Consider the following 13,821-nt stretch of genomic DNA (forward strand, 5'->3'; position numbering starts at 1 on the left):
TGGTAATTTGACAAATCAAATCGTGCTATTACGTTCTTTCTTGATTAAAACATTAAGTTCATTCGAAACACCATACCTATGAATTCTGGACCGTTAGTTGCGAAAAGTAAACCAAAGCATGAAGCTCCGAGATAGAAAGGGGGTATATATCGCAGCAAATAAGAGAGCGCATTAACTGTGGATGACAATAATTATAGGAGAAAGAAATAGGGACATTGAAATATAAATAAAGATATAAAGCACGATGACAACACTAAATTACAAACCGTGTATATCAATGTTTATCGCAACATAAAGACACGGGAGAATTATAAGTACTATAACCCCAAGGGCAAGATAGAAGTAAGCAGATTCCTCTGGTGGAAGTTAGAAAAGAAGAATAATTGTTGCGATAGTAAGGATAAGGACAAGGATTAGAACTGAATTAAGCATTTTCCTAATCTTTTGAATTTGGGAATCAAGTATAGGAATGATAAAGGTAATGGAACGGAAGAAGTTCACTTATAGTGGAAATACCGGACCGAGCAATCGAGGCAGATCACCGTATTTAATTATAGAGATCTTAATTTCCTTATTCGTCAAAGAATCAAATCTTTTAGATTTCGAAGATTTTCTTTAAATCCCTTGAATTCCGGAATTCAACCAAGACAACGTCAAAAGTTAGACGCATCTTATTTTCTAAATTCAACCCTGACTCTGTCAAAAGTTAAGATGAATCTTTACTTTCCTATTTCACTCTTTGGTAATAGCTTCATTCGTACTCTTCGAATAATCGAATTATTTTTATCCATATTACTCAATGATGATAAAACTCAAGTTATCAACTCATATTCGTCATGAAAACATTTTTATTGTTAGCCATGACCACCTCACTCAAATTTCGGGACGAAATTTCTTTAACGGGTAGGTACTGTGACGACCCGGGAATTTCCGACTAAATTTAAACTTAATCCTCATATGATTTCGATATGATAAGTAAAATCTGTAATGTTGAGTCTCGAAAGTTTTGAAATTTATATTCATGTAATTAAATACCCTTTGACCATGCCTGACGATTCACGAACAATTGTTGAAAGTAAATATATGTACATATGTATATAAATAAATATAAACAAAAGTATCTATAATAATTTAAAATAATAAAATCTAAATATTAGATTTAAATATGTAAAAACTAAATGCAAAATAATTAAGTCATAATTTAAAAAGAAACTATATATATATAAAAAAATATGAATTGTATGTATAATTATATTTAAGTGTATATTGTAATATATATATATACATATATATATATATATATATATATATATATATATATATATATATATATATATATGTATAAATGTTTAAATATATATTAGAAGTAATTAAAAGTTTGAATATAATTGATATATTAACATTAATATCATTACTGTCATTAACATTAATATTAATAATTGTATCATTACTATTATTATAAAAAGTGTGTGTGTATATATATATATATATATATATATATATACTTATATATATATATATATATATATATATATATAGAATTAGATAAGTATATATTGTTAATATCATTATTATCAGTAAAATTAATAATATATTCATTACTCTTATATTTTTTTTTATTTTCTTCTAGTAGAAATTTTGATGAAATTATTATTAATACAAGTATTATTATTATAAATACTATCATTAATAGTAATCTTATTAAAAATTAATAATATTAATGGATGTATTAATAAACCTATATCAATAATTTATGTTATTGAAGTTAATATAACATATACACCGATATACTCCTTATAAATATAAAGATACAGATATATTCCATATTAAAATGCACATATCCATAAATTCAGCTTGATGTCATTATCTTCCTGCTCAATCTGTCTAACTAATTGTTATATATGTCAACTTCATACCACAGTGAGAATCCAAAAGTTGTTACAAGTCTATTTCAGATCATAATACCAACAAAAGGATCGAGTAATATCACTTACAGTTTTTCTTTATATTTTTATTTTATTTTATCTGTTGTACTAAATGATTTCGTGTATCGACATCAATGGGATCATAAAACAAATGAATACTACATGTTATTTCAACATTAATCCAAATCCTAATCTCCTTTATCAATTACAACTAACCCAATAGGATGAATTTAAGCAGAGAACCGTCGACACCTCTGTTTCTTAACTTTTTGGCCAAAACCCGATTTTGATTTATATTTACAAATGTAAAATTGCAGTTAGATTAGGAATCTTGTATCTAAACTAACTGCAAAGTTTGAAACTCCAATTCTATATACTGAATTCTAATTTTACAGTCAAAGATTTGTTTCAAAAAAAGTCAAACGGCTGTTCATAGCGAAATTTGAAATTGTTTTGAGGTTTTAATTCAAATTGACGATTCAGATAGTTTATATTAACGATTTGAAAACTTTTTCGTGTTATATGTATAGACTATAACATTCAAAATGATCGAATTCGAATTTGAGTTTTATTATTTATTTTTTCTCTTCGAAACTGTTCCAGCTATTCTGTGTTCTTAATTTTTTTTATTCTGTTAATATAAATTCGCAAATTACAAGTTATTATTATTTAAGTTTTAAAACTAGAACAAACAATTAGTTGCTGTTGGAATTGATTGGTAATCGACGGGGAAGCTAGAGGAAGAAGAAGAACACTTTATTTACACGGGTTATATTTATTTGAAAGAGAATTAATTCTGAAAAACTACCATAGAGCATTGGTTAGAGGGAGTGTCAGTTTAACGAGAGGTTGAGGGTTCGAGCCCTGGAGTGGGATATTTATTTTCAGAATTCGTTTTTAAGAAGGTAGATTCCATTTATTATTATTATTATTATTATTATTATTATTATTATTATTATTATTATTATTATTATTATTATTATTATTATTATTATTATTATTATTATTATTATTGCTATTATTACTATGATTATTATTATTATTATTATTATTATTATTATTATTATTGTTATTATTACTATGATTATTATTGTTATTGTTAATACTTATTATTATTAGACTTAAGTTCATTATTATTACTATCATTAATAGAATTTATGGATTATGATAAATATAGGTATTATATTAATAATAATAATAATAATAATAATAATAATATTATTAACAGTATTATTAATATTTTTACCGTCATTACTAGTGTTGCTATGATCATTAGTAAAATCATGATTCTAAGTATTATTATGATCATAGGTACAAGTATGAATATTTATATTATTATTATAATTATTACTACAAGTAATTGTATTATTACTATAATTATTATGATTAGGATTACTATTATTATCGTTATCATAAACCTAGTTACAATTATAATTATTAATATTATCATTGTTATTATTAATATTATTATCAAAATAGGTATTATTATTAGATAATATGATTATTAATATTATCTTTATTAATCTCAAAAACTACCTTTTTAAAATAGATAAATATTTTGTACATAAAATATATTTGTTGCATATACATAACTATATATATATATATATATATATATATATATATATATATATATATATATATATATATATATATATATATATATCAAACTTATTAATATTATTATTATAAAAATATACAAATAACAAACTATCGATTTTTAAATATAGCATTAAACATTTATGTATATAAATATGAATATATTAATAAAACTATAAACATATTAACCATTATGAATATATACACAAATTAAACATACATAATATATAAGTTAAATATATAATCAATAAATTTATTCGATTATGATTATATGTTTTAATATATATATACAAATGATATAGGTTCGTGAATCCGAGGCCAACCTTGCATTGTTTAGTTGTTCAATGTCGTAATATATATTTTTACTACAAAATACATTAGGTGAGTTTCATTATTCCCTTTTTAAATGCTTTTGCAATATATATTTTTGGGACTGAGAATACATGAGCTATTTTTATAACTGTTTTATGAAATAGACACGAGTAAATGAAACTACATTCTATGGCTGAATTATTAAACCGAATATGCCCCTTTTTAATCTGGTAATCTAAGAATTAGGGAACAGACACCCTAATTGACGCGAACTCTAAAGATAGATCTATCGGGCCCAACAAGCCCCATCCAAAGTATCGGATGCTTTAGTACTTCGAAATTTATATCATGTCCGAAGGAGGATCCCGGAAATGATGGGGATATTCTTATATACAAATTGTGAATGTCGGTTACCAGGTGTTCAATCCATATGAATAATATTTTTGTCTCTATGTATGGGACGTATGTTTATGAGAAATGAAAATCTTGTGGTCTATTAAAATGATTATTTATGTTAAACTAATGAACTCACCAACCTTTTGGTTGACACTTGAAAGCATGTTTATTCTCAGGTATGAAAGAAATCTTCCGCTGTGCATTTGCTCACTTTAGAGATATTACTTGGAGTCATTTCATGACATATTTCAAAAGACGTTGCATTCGAGTCATCGCGTTCATAAATATTATTATTAAGTCAATCATAGTTAGATATATTATGAAATGGTATGCTTGCCGTCAACTTTTGATGTATTGAAAGATTATCTTTTCAAAAACGAATGCAATGTTTGTAAAATGTATCATATAGAGGTCAAGTACCTTGCGATGTAATCAACTGTTGTGAATCGTTTATAATCGATATGGACTTCGTCCGGATGGATTAGGACGGGTCATGAAAACTAGGGCGTTATTTGATGTAAGAGAGGGTAGAATGACACTTAGTAATGATGAAAAATCGATCACCTTTGTAAGTCGAAAGTCTAAATCTCCACCAACCAAAACCGTTGAACCAACAAAAACGATTGGTAAGAACCATGTTGTTTTACCAACTCAAACGGTAGTGCTTAACAATAATAAAACGCCTAAGTGTGGGAAAGATGAAGTAACACCTAATGATAACTTGATAACAAAGAACCCCGTTGTTGATACGAAATTAAATGATCCCGTTATTAACAGTTCAATGAAGAAACTTATTAAACGGATTCGCGATGCTAGAACCAAGGGGAACTTTAAGTTATGTAACCGGTTAGTATCCAATCTATCGCCTAAAGAAAAGGCAAAACTAGTTGAATTTGTGGATATTACACAGGAATCCGACCAATGGCTTAAAGTAAAAGTCACAAATATGCAAGTTGATTATGGTCCAAGAGAAATTGACAATGAAGTTAATCGCAATTTCGACACCACAGCTACCTAAGAGTGGGGAGATTCAAATGTTCTAAAAATAAAATGATGTCTAGAGTTAGTTGTTCTGTTCTCGTGTAGTTCCGAGAATGGAATCCGATTGGTCTTTTCTGCTAGCAGACACTAAAGAACTAGTTTTCTCCCTCCATTATGAATTTATTTTTTTTTGTTTTGTAGGTTTGTATGAAATTAATACGCTTTTTAAATTTAAGTTTTGTGTGAAATTAAAAACAAAATTTACTTTATTTCTTTAAGTTTAAAAAAATGATTTCTAAAATTCGTCGTAAGTTAAAGACTAGATCATAGAATCGAAATTGCTTTACCCGAGGGCGGGGCAACAAATTTTGTTATCATTATTTTTAATATTATTGATCTAAAGTACACCAAAAAAATTAAAAAACCCAAAAACTCTTTGCTTTTAAAACAATCGCTTTAAAAACGACAAATTTTAAATTTTGTCGAAGGACGGACTAGGTAACATACCGAAACTATCTAAAGTAAAAGGAAACAGAATTTTAAAAAATTATTCATTTAAAGTGTTTTAATAAATAAAGGTTTTGTAAAATATATATATATATATATATATATATATATATATATATATATATATATATATATATATATATATATGTTTGTAGTTTATCTTATGTACAAAACAGGGTAAAACAGCGCATTTTCAAATACTGACATTAAAGTTCAGCAAAAGCTACTAATTTTGACGATAAGATGCAAAACATATGTGAAATTACAACAAAAGGAATGAACGATGAGGCGCGCCATCTATCATTCGACGAGCTTAGAAATTTCAAACTGGGTATTTTTAATCACTTTTCTACACTAATCACCCTCATGAATTTATAATTATAGTCTGATTTCATGCAAATGAGGGCATTGCATGATCTCAAGTGTGGGGAAGGGTTATAAATTCTCTCGGGCTTACACTTAGTTTAATTGCCAAATTTTGTGAAAATTTGAAAAAATTTCAACTAAATGAATTCAAAATCATGTTTATACATATTTATGAACGATAAAACTAGGTGTTAATACCGAAATTATTGTTACCTCGGAGAGAACATAAATGGAGAAACAACCCAAAAAGCTTGAATTCATTTAAAATGGAATAGAAGAGAATAAAAAGGCAAAGAAAAGAATAAATAAAAGTTAAGTGTGGGAAGAATTTACCAATTTCTTTAAAACACATATCACATATTTGGTACAAGATTATTGCAGGTACATTTGCTTTGGACTAAACTAATCAGTTTTACCCGATTTATTGTAATACCTTTGAAAGAATAGATGGATCTACACGATGAATCGATTCCATCATTAAAAGGAAGTAAAGTCTTCTGAAAAAGACACGCGCTTCTTGATTTAGGTCAGGAAGTTGTCGTCCAGACCAGCTGTAGGTTGACGAAAAATCTAAAAAAGTCATCTCTAAAATCAGCAGGAAATCCACGGACCTCAGCATCAAACAGGGTCGCCAAGTGGTCAGACTTATCCTAACCATGAGAGGATCTATCTCGTAAAATGAGGAGGGCGCCATGCAAATTAGCTTGATAAGACTAATGAATCAGACCTCCAGAAAGGATAATCTCCTTAAAGATCAAAAATCAGCTTTTAAGACTAATATTACTCAATCCTTGAGATTGACTTTAAAGATTGAGAATTACAAACTCATGGAATTCGATGATATCTAAACTCGATCTTGAACGAGAAAATATTTTAATCAAATTAAAACCGATTTGTTTTCTGAAAACCTATTTTCAATGCGTTCATTACCATTGAACGTAAAATCCTAAGAATTCACCTGGAATTCATTAGGTCACCTGAACCAAATCGGGTGTCAACCGTAAGAACGGTGGTTGCATAGCATGGTCGAAGACAGGACCTTGTGCCAGACCGAAAATTTATAGGGTGATCTTTACTATTGCTCCTACAAAGGATAGTAAATGCATCCGACACGTTGTGGACCATGAACAAATGCATGTCATTAGACATTGCCTTAACAGTTGCTTGTTCAACGCTTTCCTTTACAACCGGACGGTAGTTTACCAAAAGGTAATATACGGAGCAAGTATACTGAAAGTGTTGCTTTCCTAATACAAGGTTAGTAAGTGGGTGACACAAAGCTACAAGTTTTGAGCTAAAATTTTAAAATCTGAAACCCACAAAACCCACAAAAACAATTTCGCAAACACCGGTGAAGGGTTATTCCGGAAAACTTATCTAGGGTAAAAGCTAGAATGAATTTTCAAAAGATCAAATGTTTTCATAAAGATCCAATTTCCTTAAAGGATCTAAATTTTCATAGTCATGTGGGACTGTACCACATCGTTACTATCATTGTTTATACCGCTGTATCAAAATCACTGATGTATAAAGTGTGAGAATAAAAAAAAGTGATTCGAGTGAAGTGTGATTTTATTTCAAGTTATGTATTGCTTGAGGATAAGCAACGCTCAAGTGTGGGGATATTTGATAGTGCTCCAAATGAACATATATTTAGGCACAATATCCTTCCAAAATGTAAAGCTTTTAGTTGTAATTGTTCTATTTTTATGTAATATTCGTTTAAATAAATAAGTGCGAAGACAAAAGAAGAAAACGACGATTTGAAGACGCAAATGACAAAAAAAGCTCAAAAGTACAAAGTACAATCCAAGTGGTTCAATTTATTGATAAGAAACGTCTCAAAATTACAAGAGTACGAGCCGCGAAACGCCAAGTTCAAGATATTAAATAGTACGCAAGGATGTTCGAAAATCCGAAACCGGGACCAGAGTCAACTCTCAATGCGCGACGTAACGGAGCTAAAATTACAAGTCAACTATGCACATGAATATAATATAATATATAAATAATTCTTAAAATTATATATATATATATATATATATATATATATATATATATATATATATATATATATTATATTATATAATAAAACGTCGGCAAATAAAAAAACAAAAATATGTGAGCTGTCCCAGGCGGCCATGCGATCGCATGGCCAGAAGGCACAAAATCCATGCGATCGCATGGGCATCAGAATCTGGCCAAATGCTATAAATAGCCACGAATTCGGACGAGCTCAACACCTCTTTTTCATTTTCCTTTCTTTCTGTAAACAATATAATATATATATATTATTAATTATAATTTTAATTTTAATTTAATTTAATAATAAGAAGGTTATTGTAAGAATGTTTTATGGGCTTTAAGTCGAAATTCTGTCAGTGCAACGCTACGCGATTAATCACCACTATAAGCTATGTTCTTCCTTTTTAAATTAATGTCTCGTAACTAAGTTATTATTATGCTTATTTAAGCCAAAGTAATCGTGATGTTGGACTAAAAATTAAGATTGGGTTATTAGATTTTGTACCATAATTAAGGTTTGGACAAAAGACCGACACTTGTGGACATTGGACTATTGACTATTAATAGATAGGGGGTATTGTCTAATCGAATGACAACTCATTAGAATCTGTCGAACCTATCTTCAAATTAGTTAATCTAATAATTATTAAAATGATTATGTATGTTCTATTTAGTGACGTTTATACAACATCTTTTACGATCATTTAATTAATTATTCGGGTTGGGTAATTGATTATTCATTCTGATCAAATGGGTAAATTAATATTCATATCTCATTAAAACAGGGGTGGATTACATACAAGGATAATTGGTGTAATTGTTATCAAAGTATTAAAACCTTGGATTACACTCAGTCGATAACCTGGTGTAATTATTAACAAAGTATTAAAACCTTGTTACAGTTCGAATCCCTAATTAGTTAGAATATTTGACTTCGGGAATAAGGTTAATATTGTCGAGCATTTTATAATTATGACCGATGGACTATTATGGACAAAAACCTGATAGGTATCAAATAAACTAGGACAAAGGACAATTAACCCGGGTAACAATTAATTAAAATCAAAACGTCAAACATCATGATTACGGAAGTTTAAATAAGCATAATACTTTTACTTTATATTTCATCGTACCTTTATTTATTGTCATTTCAATTACTGCAATTTACTTTATCGCAATTTAAATTCCGTCATTTATATTATCGTCATTTATCTTTACGCTTAAAATATAAAATCGACAAACCGGTCATTAAACGGTAAAAACCCATTTTATAATAATATTACTATATATAATTATATATATTTTATATAAATATAGTTGTTAAAAATATAGCGTTAAACTCAGCTAGCTCCCTGTGGAACGAATCGGACTTACTAAAAACTACACTACTCTACAATTAGGTACACTGCCTATAAGTGTTGTACCAAGGTTTAAGTATATCTCATCTATATAAATAAATAAAACTTGTGTAAATTGTATCGTATTTCGTAATAAAAATAATACTATTTCGTACTACACCTCGCACACATTAGGTTGCCGGAACGAATCCAAGAGCATGTAGGTGCTAACGACCCTGCAATAATGCAGAAAGCGAGTCGTATAGCCCACAAATTGATAGGCCAAATTACAGGAAGGATAAAGAAAGAGGCGGCCGAGGAGGCCATAATGAAACAGGAAAAGAGAAAGTGGGAGGAAATCAGTGATCAGGGTCACCAATCCAACAACAACAATCAAAACAACAGCTACAACAACAATCGCAACCACCCCAACAACAACAATAATCACAACAACAACCGCAACAATAACCACAACAACCATTCCAATAACAATTACAACAACAACAACAACAACCGCAACCAAAGCTACAAAAACAATAACCCCAATCCTAACAACAACAACAACAACAACAACAACAACAACAGCAACAGCAACAGCAACAGCAACAGCAACAACAACAGCAACAGCAGCAGCAGCAGCAGCAGCAGCAGCAGCAGCAACAGCAACAACAACAACAACAACAACAACAACAACAACAACAACAACAAAGAACTATATGCCCAAGGTGTGATACGTTTCATCCGGAGTGGTTTTGTAGAGAGTTATGTACCAGGTGCAACAGGAATGACCATATTGTGGCAAAGTGTGAAGTCTACGAACCAAATAGAAACAAAGGAGCAAATAATGTCGGAACAAATAATAACGGCATTGTTTGCTATGGATGTGGAAAACTGGACCATACCATAAACCAGTGCCGAAATGAAAATAGATAAGGCCGTGGGAGAGCCTTCAACATTAATGGGGAGAAAGCACAGGAAGACCCGGAGCTTGTTACGGGTAAGTTTCTTATCAACAATACACCTGCTTATGTTTTATTTGATTCGGGTGCCTATAGAAGTTATATGAGTAGAGAATTTTGTGCCAAATTAAATTGTCCGTTAACGCCTTTGGATAAAAAGTGTATAGTTGAAGTAGCAAACGGTAAACTAATTAAGGTTGATAAAATTTTCCGAAATCGAAAAATTAGTTTAGTTAGCGAAACGTTTGCAATTGATTTAATACCGGTAGAATTGGGAAGCTTCGACGTAATTATTGGAATGGACTGGATGTCCAGGGTGAAAGACCAAGTTGTTTGTCATGAGAAGACGATTCGCATTCCGAGGGAAGACGGGTTACCCTTAATGGTGTACGGAGAAAAGGGTAATGCCAAATTAAATCTTATCAGTAGTTTGAAGGCGCGCAAACTAATAAGAAAAGGTTGTTATGCTGTACTAGCACACGTCGAGAAGGTTGAAAAAGAAGAAAAGAAAATCGATGACGTTTTCGTTGCAAGAGAATTTCCTGAGGTGTTTCCGAACGAATTACCGGGACTACCTCTACACCGATCCGTTGAATTCCAAATAGATCTTGTACCGGGAGCCGCACCAATAGCTCGTGCTCCATATAGACTTGCGCCCACCGAAATGAAAGAATTACAAAGTCAGCTACAAGAATTATTAGAATGTGGTTTCATCTGACCGAGTACGTCACCATGGGGAGCTCCAATTTTGTTCGTTAAAAAGAAAGATGGGTCTTTTCACATGTGTATCGATTACCGTGAGCTGAATAAAGTCACCATTAAAAACCGATACCCTTTACCCCGAATCGATGACCTATTCGATCAACTCCAAGGTTCGAGCGTATATTCCAAAATCGACCTAAGGTCGAGTTATCATCAACTAAGGGTTAAAGAAGCCGATATACCGAAAACAGCCTTCAGAACTCGTTATGGCCACTACGAATTCATGGTTATGCCATTCGGTTTAACCAATGCACCTGCAGTTTTCATGGACCTCATGCACCGAGTATGTAGTCCATATTTAGATAAGTTTGTTATTGTCTTTATTGATGACATCCTTATCTATTCGAAGAATAACCAAGAACACGAACAACACTTGAGACTTGTGTTAGAGTTGTTAAGAAAAGAACAACTTTATGCTAAGTTCTCTAAATGTGCTTTTTGGTTAAATGAAGTACAATTTCTTGGCCACGTAGTTAGTAGTAATGGAATCAAAGTTGATCCCGCCAAGATTGAAGCCATCAAAAATTGGGAGACCCCGAAAACTCCAACGCAAATACGTCAATTTTTGGGTTTAACCGGTTACTATAGGAGGTTTATTCAAGATTTCTTCCGAGTAGCCAAACCTTTAACCGCATTGACACATAAGGGGAAGAAGTATGAATGGACTTCCGAACAAGAGAGTGCCTTCCAATTGTTAAAAAAGAAGTTGACTACGGCACCTATTTTATCGTTACCTGACGGAATAGAAGATTTTGTTATCTACTGTGACGATCAAGAATGGGTTTTGGGTGTGTTCTTATGCAACAGAAGAAGGTGATTGCATATGCTTCTCGACAACTCAAAATTCATGAACAAAACTACACCACACACGATCTGGAATTGGGCGCCGTTGTTTTTGCATTAAAGATGTGGAGACATTATCTATATGGGGTCAAGTTCATCATATACACTAAACACAAAAGTCTCCAACATATTTTAAATCAAAAGTAACTAAATATGAGACAGCATAGGTGGGTTGAGCTGCTAAATGATTATGATTGTGAAATCCGTTACCACCCGGGGAAAGCAAATGTGGTAGCCTATGCCTTGAGTCGAAAGGAAAGAGAACCTATTCGAGTAAAAGCTATGAACATGATTATTCATACTAATCTTACTACTCGAATAAAAGAGGCACAACAGGAGGTTTTGAAGGAAGGAATTTTTGGAAGGGAAATACCCAAAGGATTAGAAAAACAGCTTAATATTCGAGAAAACGGAACCAGGTATTTAGCTGAAAGAATTTGAGTACCAAGGAATGGGGATTTGAGGAAAGTGGTACTAGATGAAGCACATAAAACCAGATATTCAATACATCCCGGAGCGGGGAAAATGTACCAAGACCTCATGAGAAACTTTTGGTGGCCAGGAATGAAGGCCGATATAGCCATATATGTAGGAGCATGTTTGACTTGTTCTAAAGTCAAAGCTGAGCATCAGAAACCATCGGGTCTACTCCAACAACCTGAAATCCCAGAATGGAAATGAGAAAATATTACCATGGATTTCATTGCTAAGTTACCGAGAACCGCAGGTGGTTATGATATGATTTGGGTAATAGTCGATCGTCTTACTAAGTCACCACACTTTCTGCCAATAAAAGAAGAGGATGGTATAGAGAAATTAGCACGATTATATCTGAAAGAAGTTATTTCTAGACATGGTATACCAATCTCTATTATCTCTGATCGTGATAGCAGATTTACTTCTAGATTCTGCAGGCATTACACGAAGCGTTGGGAACTCGTTTAGATTTAAGTACTACCTATCATCCACAAACTAATGGGTAGAGTGAAAGGACGATTCAGACACTCGAAGACATGCTACGAGCATGTGTTATTGATTTTGGAAGCAGTTGGGATCGACATCTACCGTTAGCTGAGTTTTCCTACAATAACAGCTATCATTCTAGTATTGAGGCGGCACCATTTGAGGCACTTTATGGGAGAAAGTGCAGGTCTCCGATTTGTTAGAGTGATGTGAGGGAAAAACAGATTACAGGTCCGGAAATTATCCAGGAAACTACCGACAAGGTCATTCAGATTCAGCAACGATTGAAAACAGCCCGGAGTCGGCAAAAGAGCTACGCGGATGTTAGAAGGAAACCTTTAGAGTTTGAGGAGGGTAATATGGTTATGCTTAAGGTATCACCTTGGAAAGGTGTTATTCATTTTGGAAAGCGAGGGAAATTGAGCCCAAGATACATTGGGCCATTCAAGATCGAAAAACGCATTGGGCCGGTGGCCTATCGACTTGAACTACCTCCACAATTAGAAAAGATTCACAACACCTTTCATGTTTCGAACCTGAAGAAATGCCTAGCTACCGAAGATCTCATTATCTCTTTAGACGAAATTAAGATTGACGAGAAACTAAATTTCGTCGAAGAACCCGTCGAAATTATGGATCGTGAGGTCAAACGACTCAAACAAAGTAAGATACCAATCGTTAAGGTTCGGTGGAATGCTCGTAGAGGACCTAAATTCACTTGGGAACAAGAAGACCAAATGAAGCTTAAGTACCCACATTTGTTTTCCGATATCGCACGTTAACTAGGTACTATTCTAAATTTCGGGACGAAATTTAATTTAATGGGTGTGTAATATAACGACCCGG

The sequence above is a fragment of the Rutidosis leptorrhynchoides genome, chromosome 4, assembly GCF_046630445.1.
Source record: "Rutidosis leptorrhynchoides isolate AG116_Rl617_1_P2 chromosome 4, CSIRO_AGI_Rlap_v1, whole genome shotgun sequence".
Classification (NCBI taxonomy): domain Eukaryota; kingdom Viridiplantae; phylum Streptophyta; class Magnoliopsida; order Asterales; family Asteraceae; genus Rutidosis; species Rutidosis leptorrhynchoides.